Raw genomic sequence first — 12159 nt, forward strand, 5'->3', positions numbered from 1 at the left:
CCTGTGACTTCTGGGCCTTTTTTTATTATTATTTCTTCAGAAAGTAAATATTCTGTTTCCTGTATACAATTCTCTCCCTCCTCCCTCTCTGTTTATATATTTTTGCTATTCTTGTTGCCGTTCTCTCTCCCTCTCTTTTTCCCTCTCTCTTCCTCTCTCTCTCCCTCTTATAAAGGGCTCTCTGTCTCTCTCTCTCTCTCTCTGTCTCTGTCTCTGTCTGTCTCTCTTTGTACCCCCACACAGACCTCTTGTTTATTAAACGTTTCTTTTGAACTTCAGGGTTCAGGCTCATTTGCCTGTGTTTTGTTTCATTTCTCTCCCAAGTTTCTTCAATAAGCTGTGTAGGCTTCATAGCAAGTTCTGTACAACACACACACACACACACGCACACAAACACATGTAATTTTATGTGTCATAGAGAACATTTTACAATGGTAGTTGTATATAAAAGACTAAGAGCTATGAAATAGTCCCTGAGTCACACTGCTTTAGAAGGGGCAGCCAGGGTGTAATTGGGTAGAACTGATCTTTGCTATCCATGAAATCAATCAATATTTTTTATTATAAGTGGGATCCTGGCTGAACATCTGTGCTGATATTTTGCTATGATTGTAACACATTTACACTTGCACAACACACATACTGGTTTCATCTGATCAGTGGACTTGTGAGGCGTGTGGATTTCAGACAAACACCTAATCAGATGGGCTAGTGTTCAAGCTGGGTTAGCTTCAAACTGGTCTATCAAGGCTGAACAATATCTGGACATTCCTCAAGGAGTGGGAACTGGATGGGACTAAATGAATCCATTGTAAAGTTTCTGAAGTTTTAGCTCACTGAGTCAGGCTTAAGGAGGTTCACTGTGGGCTGTACAGGGCCAAGGAGGGTAGGGGACAGGTGGGAACAGATAGGAAGAGATGGGGGTGCATGAAGAGGCAAACAGAGAGCAAGACACCCACATGTGTTTAAGAGGACTAAGCATGTTCTCCCCTGCTTGGTGTGAAAGGCTGGAATTTGTACAGAAGTCAAGTTTTTTTTTTTTTCGCATTCCAAATAAGCTCATATACAAACCATCCACTTCTTTTTTTCTTCTTTACTTCAGTGGCTGTCAAGTTAGACTAAAGAGACTGCAAGAGCTGTACAGCGTCTTCACTTAATAACAAAACTCTCTGTGTTCAAAGAATCTTTATTTTGTATTTTATCAATGCTTGGAAATTCAAGAAATAAGGAAATGCATTTCTGTTTGCTTCTCTACCACTCTTCACCACCTCTGTGCATCTTTAGACACCATTTGCAGTTCAGGGCCTTCACAGCAACCAAGGAAGGTGCCACTTGTGCAGCACAGCCCGGCCTCCCCTACCCTTGGAGCCAACAGAGCTTTCCCTCCTGGGAAGGCAAGACTCCTTTCTCCACTAAACCCTGTGCATGGCACCCTGCTTTCATTTGCCAAAACAGCTGCAGGAAATGAGGTCAGAGCAATCTGTGAGTGGCTTGGAAAGTGGACTGACTTCCCACCACAGGGTGCTCAGGAAGTTTTGAACCCGAGAGGGGACATGGGGAAAAGCCTGGGAATGTGCCATCACTTGAATAAGGCACAACATATGAAATTAATTTACCTTGACTTTTCACAACAGTTTTGACAAGGTGTCAGTATCAAGTTGCCTTTAAAAAAAGTGCATGATGAGAAGAAGATCTTTCTTTCCCCCCCACTGCCAGAGAATTAGCTTAAAGCTAAGACACAGATTGAGGATAGATTGACATGTTTCTATATGGAGAAGTATTAATCCTTGATTCCCCAAGGAGAGTTGCTAGGACAAAATCAAATTTAGTATTTTTACCAATGATCTGTCAAAGGAAATTCATGCGGAACTTTGCAAAGTTTGCAGAAAACATTAATTTCTCTTAAGAAATTAAATCTCCATGTGACAAAGAAGAGCTACACAGTTACATATGTGAATACACAAAAAAGTAGACAAATACAAAATAATGTGTTGATGAAAAATAACCTAAGGGGTGCTAATACTGGACTCTGGGAGCTGGGCTAGAGGACAGTGATATGGGATGGATTGAGCATGGATGTTGGAGTTAATGGCCTTGACTGTAAAAATTAGTTCTACAAATTACAGCTTGACTTTGGAAAATTTCTTACCATCCAATGCCTCAAATTTCTCCTCTATTAAAAAATAATACCATTTACCTTTATATTTGCTGTGCAGGTTCAAGGAGATAATATATGTAAAGTGCCCAGTGAAGTACCAGGGCTATGGTATCAACTTCACAAATGGTAGTTAGTGATTGTTCCTTTCCTACCCAGGAAATAACCTTGCAATCAATCATTGCCAGTAGTTCCCAGGCTCATTCTGATCATTTACTTTAGAGTATGAGACCATAGATTATTTTCTGCAGATATTAGAATATTTTTGCCAAAAATGGAGTGTTGTGCCAAACATTTTAGTGAAAAATATTAATTATATTTGAAAAAATAAAAACAAAGAAAGGAATAGTATTTTTATTCAAAATGGCTATGTATGGATTTTTCAAATATTGCTTGCAGTAGTTATCAGTAGAGCTCACAAATCATAGAAGAACTTCACACATTCAGTTCCTGAAGTCAGGAGTAAAGACTCACTTTTAATCTTTCCTCCCTCCCTCACCACTGCCCCTCACTACCCAGCCTTCCCCCATCATTATTTTACATCCATCCACATTTCTCAAGTTCTACTGCTCTACCTGGCCTCAGCCACTGTCTCCTTCTTTTCTTTTTTTTTTTTTGTACATCCTTTTATTGGTACATTTTAGGTGTACAATATAAAGACATTCATCATTGGAGATATGCAACTTTTCATACTCTCTTGGTTCTTATTCTTTCCCCTTTCCCCTGCCCTCCCTTCAACCCCACCATCCCTCCTTATTTACAAAGACTTTGTTTCCTTTTTTACATTTTCTCATATTAATTCCATTCCCTTCTTTCCTTTCCCCTACCCCTCCCACTTCCCCTTCCCCTTTGTCCCTTTTCTTCCTATTTCACATTATCTATTATACTTTTAGTCCTTATTTACACTTTCAGTTTCTCACTCAAGAGAAACTATTCGGTATTTACACGTGTGTTCTATTTATTTCACTTAAGAGTATCGCCTCAATGTGCATCCATTTAGCAATAAATGTCTCTAATTTCTCATTCTTTATGGCTGAGTAGTACTCCATTTTATTAAAAAAAACACATTTTCTTTATCCAGTCTCCAGTTGATGGGCATTTGGGCTGTTTCCAAGTTTTAGCTATTACAAACTGTGCTGCTATGAACATGGGTGCATGTACATCACTGTGGTATGATTCTTTTAATTCTTTGGGGAAGTCCCAAATTTAAAGACCCAATCCAAAAACGGGCATCAGAAATGAACAGACGTTTCTCACAAGAAGTAGAAATGGAAAATAAACATATGAAAAAATGTTCAGCGTCACTGGTCATCCAAGAGATGCAAATGAAACCAAAGCTGAGATTCCACCTCACCCCAGAAAGAATGGCTGCTGTCATGAAATCAACCAATAACAAATGCTGGTGGGGCTGTGGGGAAAGAGGAACCCTGCTCCACTGCTGGTGGGAGTGTAGACTGGTGCAAGCACTGTGGAAATCAGTATGGAGATACCTCAAAGAACTAGGACTGGAACTCCCATTTGACCCAGGTCTTCCTTATTTTCTTATCTGGACTACTTACATTCTCTCTTACATGGATGGGCTCCATCAGCTCTTCCTAGGTCTGTTTTAATTGAAATGGTTTCCTAAAACCTGACCATCTTACTCTCCTGATTAAATCATCTGTGGCTCCGCATGGCAACTGAATAAAGCCTCAGATCTTTGACTTGGTTTCTGAGCCCTCAGGATGTGACCTCTATGTACTTTCAGCTGTGTCTCCGGGCACTTCTCTAAGCCAGCCATATCAGTTCTTATTTTGATTACTATTTTTTTTTGATTACTATTTTAATGTTTCAAAGCTTTGTCTTTCCCAACTTTGGGCCTTTGGGTATGCTGCTGTCCATCTTGGAATCTGTCCCCATGGTTTTCTGGCTACATACAACTCATCCTTTATAGCTCTTTCTCATAAAGCAAATTATTCCATTCCCGCTACTGTGGACATCCATTGCACCAGTACCCTTCATGATAAGTGTAATACTTGTAAGAGTTTCATTTCTGTCTTTTTCCTCTGTTATATTCCTGAAGTCTAACACAAAGCCTAGCACAGAGTAGGTCTTGATAAGTATTTGTTGGATTTAAGGGAAGAGCACAGCTGGAAAAATTTCAGATATTGAAGTGCTTTGCAGTCAGGTCTCCCAAATCATGAAACATTAAAAAAGATGAAGACATTCAATTAAGGAAGCATAAGGATGGGGAGAGCATGCAATTAATGGTCATCTAGCTTGAAACATTTTTTTAAAACCCTAAGGATTCAAGAGACTTTAAAAGGATAAAAACAATTGTCTCTGTATAAAAGGTTATGCAGGCACAAATAATATCTAAATAAGACAAAGGAGGGTTTAGATAAATTAATAGATGGCAGACCCACACTGGTTTATTAGGTCAGGGGTGTCTGATGTATATTGCTACCCTTTTAAATATGACTCCCATGTAAAATTGCTGCTGTCCAAAACCAGTAAGTAGGACATCTGAATTAATGTGACCTGGTGTGACCTTTCTAATGCCATGCCCCTATCTACCCAGTGATTCAATCATCACCATGGATAGAGATACTTGAAATATGCTCATCTTTTCTCTTGTGTGCCCTGTATCACAACCTGTTCTAGCTAATTTGTGTATACCTGCTAAGAGAATTTTTTAAATACTGCAAGAAAATGTGTGTGCAGGATGTGTAGGAAAATAAATCCCAAACAGAAGGAAATTCCGCCCTGGCAGGATTAGGTGGAGTGTCTTGCACTCCTGCCCTTCCCACCTTTGACTCTGCTCCCTGTGACCTCCTGACTTCCACTCTTACCTGTGGCCAAGGATCTCTGCTCTACCTTGCACTCACTCTTCCCTGGATGCTACTGCCTGACTGACTTTGTCTCTCACCTCACTTGACTTCCTCCTTCCAGAGGCTTGGCTCCTAACAGCCAGAGCAACTGGACTACAGCACATCTTCACACTGTCGGGCTTCTGCTCCTTCTGCTCTTCCTCACTTCCTTGTGCTGTCTGCTTTCCCAGAGGCAAGATGGGAAGCAATTGACTTTCCATAGAATTCTTCATTTTTTCACTCTAGTGACAGAGGATTAGGACAGCAATTGTCTAAAACTGTAGATAATGCACAGGCTTGAGTTCCTAGCTTTATCCTCCTTAAGATTTGCTTTGCAAGAAAGTGTTTAAGTGTAACTTCATTTGGGAGACTGTATTATTCACTTCCACTTCCTGAAGACACAGCTGAATGACATACACAGAGCCCCAGAGATGCAATGAAATGGCAAACCCAAGACCAGACAAGGTGGAGTTTTAGAAAAATCTCCCTTCAAATCAAGACCAAAGTTAGTTGAAAAGATTGTTTCTGCTTGCTTAGCTGAGATCAGAGCACCCTTTCCACAATGATTTGCCAATTGGATACTAATCTAGGTGCTGTGATATAACAGTTATAACACATGGCTATACTGTGGGAACAGATGAGCTTTAGAGATCATCATACAGCTACTCAATGAATCACAAGAAGGATCAATATTGCAAGAGGAAAGTGCAGTTACAAGAGAAGAGAAGAAAAAAGGAGCGGTGTTTTATTCATAATCACTTTGTCCCAACAAATATGTCTCAAATAAACATGAGGAGGAGAAATGAGTGAATAAGATTATAAAGACACCCTAGGACTTACATCTGCATCTCAGCGTCTTTCTCTTAGGTCAGTTCTACCTCCCCACAATCAGACCTCACTCCCTTCCAACAGGCAGTAGAATTCAAAGGAACTGTGTTGCCAGCCCTATGTTCTTATTATTTATCAAACCAAAATAGGGGAGATTTATAAATCAGGTTATATACATATTTCCAGGACAGGCATTTTGCTCTGGGGAGAGATAGCTCACTACACTCTCATAACGAATCCACTTTAATCCCAACATCCAACTTCGACCTCCTAGCACTTTCCATCCACGAATAACATTAATACTAATCAGACTATTAGCCAGGGTGCTTGGTTTGGATCTAAAAAATTTGAGAAATGATCTTATAAATTATTTTCCAAGGATATTATCTTTAAGCATTAACAGGCATAACTGACTCTGAATTCTGGGAATTAAGCATAATTACATGGAAATTGACACGACACAAATGCCAAGAATCCTGTTAACCTTTAGTATCTTTTAAAAACTCTCCTCTTGTAATTATCTCTTTCCTTTGTTTTAAATGTTACCAGTGAATATGTAGAGGCATGATCAAATACAAAAGTAGATGGACTATAGGATCTTGGTGTTTGGAACCCTGAAGCTTTCCAGGTATTCCATAAAATAAGAGATAATGAATAGAGTACTTAGAATTTGACTATTTCCAGAAACTATTTCCTTCTTGGTATTTGCTCTGCTCAGGCTCTCTGCTTGTAATTTTCCAGGTTGGGTGGAGGCTCCTTTGCATTAGTAATCATAGCGGAAATGTAGGTTTGAGCCATTGGGTATCTAATGCAATTCCTGACCTGTTCTGTGTCTTTGCAAAAGTCACTGCACCTTTCCTGGGCTTTGGATTTCCTTTCTGTAAAGTGAGTGTGATGACATTTAACTCCAACTGCAATAATATTTGCATAGTGCTGTAAACTTTACCAAGGACATTTATATCCATTATCTCACTAGTGTATGGGTGTCTTGTACATTTATCCCTCTTCTCCAGATTTCTCTGCTACCACCAAGGCTTGCTTGCCTTCTCTTTTAGTCTCTCTATTACTTTAATAAATCTTTACTCATCTCTCTGTCTCCAACCCTTCCTCTGCCTAAACCAGTATCTTAACCAGGATAGAGATGGTCTGTGGAGATGGAGAAGTGATAGAAATTTGGATGGAGACCAGTTTCTACCATAACTGGGGAGGTAGTGCTCCCATCCATCATCCAGTGCTTGGGAGTTAGGGAGGCTGGATGCTCATCAATAGATCTATTCACTCTTGGATATAAAAAGTCTGCCAGACATTTAAGAGAGTGAAATCTTTCTCTTTTTTAAATCTGAGACTTAAAATATATTCTACTTGAGAAATAAACACAAACAGTCTTGGAAGATTTTAGCATTTATTCTCCAGGGATGCAAGTACCTTCCAAGACAAGGGAAGATGTATTTGATTTGTTCTGATCTTTACCAAGAAGTGTCACTAGTTAGGAAAATCACATAACCCATAGGGGTGTTTCTCATCATGTTTAAGTCACCAATTCTGCATCCCTGTGCCAGTCTTTACTGTAGTTTAGCTCTCACATTCATGGCAATTCTATATATAGATCTAGCTACACTTCATTACATCCTACGGTGTGATTGTACTCAAAGATTTTACACTTATCATCAATCATTTTCTATTCATTTCTTTTTTAATCCAGTAAGGGCATTGCATAGTGCATTTCTTAAGTTTGTATATAAAGAGCTTATTTTATCTAAGAACCGAATTTTTGTGTATAAATGGAGATTTATAAAATGGTTTAAATGACTTTTAGTTTAGAAATCATAGCTGATATAAGTAATAGGACATACCAAAGTAGAGTTTTCATACTGACTGAATAGCATCAGTCTCTGCCATGACCACTTCCACCCTCACTAACAACTGTGACCCAGTCAACCTAGACTGGTCGCCCTTCCAGGAATATTGCATCTGAACCACAAACCATTTGCTCAGACTTTTCAGTCTGCAATGATGACCTTCTTCAATCCATTCACAGCTTTCAAAATCCCATTTCCTCTGGGAAATATTATTTTTACCAATGTTCCTCATGCTTACCTCTCCCATTAACAGACACGGGTACATTTCTAATGCATATATTGTACATTTATTTCTACTGTAGTTGACTGTTTGATCCTGCCTACTATAGGATATATGCTGAAGGAGGGTGCCCTTCCTAGTTGTTTTAATACCTTTCCAAAGCTAAGCAACATGTGTGACCCAGGATATGAGTTCAACAAATACCCACTGAATTGAATCAGCCTCTCAGTAGTTGCGAAACTCAAAGTACCATTATCTTTATTTCATGCATGAGAAAATTGAGCTCTAAATGAGCTCTAAAAGGTTATTTTATACAGAACATCAGATGAGGCATGCTGTAGAGGTGGAATGTATTATTACCCCCAGCTTGCAAGGCCCAGATCTGCAGCTAGAAAAGATGTAAAAAGTCTGGCCTACCTTTTTGCTGGGAAGAAACAGAAAAACTTCATTTCTAGATCAGCTTTAACAGTTTGAATTAACATGAATTTATATGCTATTGATGATGGGACATTTTCTACTCCTTAAAACCTTATCACCAAATAGAGTTGCAGGTTTTCTCCTTTTAAGACTCTGTCCCCAGCACAATTCAGCCAGAAATCAAACATGCATTTCCCAGAAACTTTCTCAGCTTCTCTGGTGCTGGAGGGGTCAAGTTCCAGCTGTGCTCCTTGGCAGAGGACCAGCACAGTTCCCTGCCATCCATCACAGCTGAAGCCTGCCCTTCCAACACGCTGGTTGATTTGGAAATGGAAGTGGCCTTTTAACAGAACATTGTCTTAGGAATGTGTGAAGCAAGGCTGACAGAGAAAGGAAGATTCATTCCTGACACCAATCATACTAATATCTGTCACCAAAATGACATTTTCCCTTTAATGATGAAAAATGCAACAGAACAGAGGGAGGAGAATGAACAGCTTCCATGTGCTGCTCTGGTTTGGTAGGGAGGGATCCTCTGCTGCTGCTGCTGATTTGCAATTTGGAGGTGGGAAGGGGATGGATGGCCAGGTGATTACTAGACAAACACAACTGGTACCTCATTTGGAAGAGAAGGGTGCGGGCAAATGGAAGTCTGTGGGTTAGGCAATGTCACTGAACCTCTGACCAATTTCCCATTAGGCCCCCTGCCTGGCTTTTCAGTAGAATGCCTCTGTTTCTCTTGGCCCCCAAGCAGAGGCTTGACACATCAGTATGTTCATGGCCACCATGTAAAGATTTTACTATATCCAGGTTTGCAGAGCCAGTAGGCCTCAAGGGAGTGCAACACTGCTGAGGACCCCAAGGCTTCATTCTCATACTCTCTTGCATAGAAGGGCTAAAGCTGAGGACTCCAGTCCCCAGTGTAGGTTCCATATGCATACCCTCGTGGAGATTGCTTAGGATGATCTATAGGTGAAGAAGGCATAATAAACTCAAAGCCTTATAAACCAACCCTGAACACACAAAGAGGTAAAGACGGCAGAGTAACTGGCCTGCCTCGACTAATTAGGCAAGCATATCCCTGGCAATTAGAGAGAAGCTACACAATTGCCCCAAATGCTCTCATGGTGACTGTTTCCCAACAAACATCAGATCTTTATCTAGAAGCCCATTGATAGTGACATCTATATAAAGCCTTTTTTCTCTTCTCCTTTCTTTCCTACTGGCACAGCATGCTTTCCACAACAGAGGCTAGAATCGCCAGGCATTTTACTTTCCTGTCTCTTTTGCGGCTGTTAATGGGTGTGTTACACAGTAGAAGAACCATATCAAAATAAGAGTGTGCCCTCTCCTAGGCCCCATCTTTTCTCTCTCTGATCATGATAAGGTGATGGTGGGAGAGGTGGGGAAAGGTAAGTGCCTTCCACTCATGAGGTGAAGATCCAGTCTCTAGCCTGTAGGAGAGCAAGTCTGGATCCTCAGCCAGAGGGCCATTGCTGAGCTGTTGAGTACCTACCAGTGAGCTTCTTTGATATCCTTATTGTTTAATTTCCTGTCAGGAAGGGCCTTGATTATTTATAGCCCAAGTCAACCAAAATATGACAATACTATTTCTTTGGGAAAAAGAAACGTGTGTTAACATGTTAGGATATTTTGAAATTTCTTTCTTTTTCTACCTCTCACTGTAGTTGCTCAGTGTCCACGTGCCTTCTGCTGCCAGTTTTCTATTACTCCTTCTCTCATAAAAATACTGGCATACTCAAGTCATACGACATCAGGGAACATCTAAAGTTTTTCACTTTCACAATTCTTTGCAACGTTAATTAACACAACACCCACTCATTAGCTAACCTGCCAGCAAAGCAACTCCAAACCATCATCTTTGTGAAGAAGGAAACTGAGTCATTTATATCCTGCTATTTGCATGAGTGGGCTTCTGGCTCCCCTTCTTTTCCTCCTACATTCTCACTTTCAAATATATTTTCATCCAGCAAAGATGGGATTTTTCAAAAGGCCTTCACCTGAATAACTGAGCCCCCCAAACAATTGCTACATAAGCCTCTGGTCTAATATGAATCCCCACAAATAATCCAGATCATCCTGTCCTCCACTGGGGTCGAATGTACTTACTCTGATGTTCCTGACCTTTTTTGCCTCCTCATGTCCTTCCTGACAAGATGAAACCTCCAGCAAGAGCTCAGTGGTCCAAAGTGACGTCTGAGCTCTGTGCATGACACTAAACTCTGCTAAGGGGGACAGAAGGACATGGCAAGGGAAGAGCAGCAGGCAGCAAGAGGAGCTTCCTGTCTCCAAACTGACATGCTGCCCTGCACCTGCTGTGGATCACCTGAAGTGAAACATTAAGTAGCAGGGTGGCTTCTTGTCAGGCAAAACATGCTTTCAGTATCTAGGGTGCTTGCCTGGCCTGGGCACTGCTGACAGAGCAGGGCAAGGGATATACTCTGTCTACTCCTCCTGTCCATGATGTCATCTGCTTCTTGGGAGAACAGGCTGAGGTTGGAGGAGGCAGGACCCTTACATTTCCCCTACTGCAGATCCGTTCGTGGGAGGGGGTCCTGGATAGCCTTTCCTAGCAGCTGTGCAGCCAAATGCCCAGGAGAAGTCCTAGGTAATCAAACCTCCAGGGGAAAAATCACTGTGGAAAATGGGTGAAACCCTGCACATAGCCACTTAAGTTAGAAAACACTCAGTCCTGCTTGATGATGAAGGAAATGACACACTGCTTCAGAGTAACTATGCAATATGCACACAAAATATTAATTCACACATTAATTTGCTTGTAGGATGCTTGATAAACTTGAAAATGAGAGATTGTCTCTCTTTGAAGAGTTGTAACAGCCATAATTGATATCAAAATGTTGGATCTGCACAATAAATTATATTTCTTTATGTAATTTAATCTCTTCTAGCTACTCTGTCCAGCAAAACCATGTCCTCATTTGACAAATGAGTAAACCAAGGCTCATGTTTGAAAAGAAAGCTGACAAAGTTACCACCGTGGAATGTAGAAGATCTTGGTCTCAAATCGAATCTTGTAAGTTCAAATCTATGCTTCATTTTCACTTAGTGACAGTTTAATAAATGCAAGAATCTCCTCTCTCTCTGTGAGGGATACTCCCTCTGCTGTGGCTCATTTGAGAGGATGAGTACATAGACAGATAATAGGAATAATTTATGAAGGGCAAAAGGAAGACTCCAGTTCAGCAGCAGATGGAATGAGAATCAGAACCACTGTCGAGAAGTAGGCCCAGTGAAACAATGTGACAGAGAAGAGAAAGGAAGAAAGTCCAAAATGTCTGAGCAGTGTAATGGAGCTGCCATTCATCTCACAGAATGTCACTCTGAACGTCTGAAAAAGCAGTATTTGTTGTTCTCAGAGCAATCAGCAGGATTTATAGACACCACCGGGCTCTGGTCGCAGGAAAACACGTCCCACCTGTGGGGTGGCTCCTGTGTGGCCATTGGCAGCCCCAGCGCGGCCCATCAGGAAGCCTGAGGCCTGTCCCTGGGACAGTGTATGTTCAGGCTGTGCTGGACTCCTTGATCACTGGGCTGCATGTGGCCACATGAAACACTCTCTGCATTCTTGAAAAGGCCTCTTTCTTGGGAATGCAAGTCACTGCCTGTGAGATTCCCCGACCTCCTAGACAGCATCTTCCCAAAGGCCTTCCCCTGCTTATGATACAGCCAGTCCTTTACGCAGCCTGTCTGCCTCCCATTCCTGCCTATCTTTCCTCTCACACACCTCGGCTGATCCCTTCTCCTCCACAGCCCCCTCTGGTCTTCCAAACAAGGACAGGTCTCTCTCCT

General features: G+C 41.2%; 1 protein-coding gene and 1 long non-coding RNA gene across 6 annotated transcripts in view; one reads left to right on the top strand and one right to left on the bottom strand.

Moving 5' to 3' along the window:
- Nucleotides 1-12159, bottom strand: part of Ntm (neurotrimin) — a 981237-nt gene that overhangs the window by 446043 nt on the left and 523035 nt on the right. The window lies entirely within an intron of this gene.
- Nucleotides 1-12159, top strand: part of LOC110345427 (uncharacterized) — a 39817-nt gene that overhangs the window by 8491 nt on the left and 19167 nt on the right. The window contains exon 3 of the long non-coding RNA XR_015452397.1: nt 11259-11383. This is a non-coding gene — a long non-coding RNA (uncharacterized LOC110345427). The remainder of the gene's footprint in view (nt 1-11258; nt 11384-12159) is intronic.

This window comes from Heterocephalus glaber, unplaced genomic scaffold, assembly GCF_053883595.1.
Source record: "Heterocephalus glaber isolate CG9 unplaced genomic scaffold, H.glaber_assembly_v1.0 deba00001446, whole genome shotgun sequence".
Taxonomy (NCBI): domain Eukaryota; kingdom Metazoa; phylum Chordata; class Mammalia; order Rodentia; family Bathyergidae; genus Heterocephalus; species Heterocephalus glaber.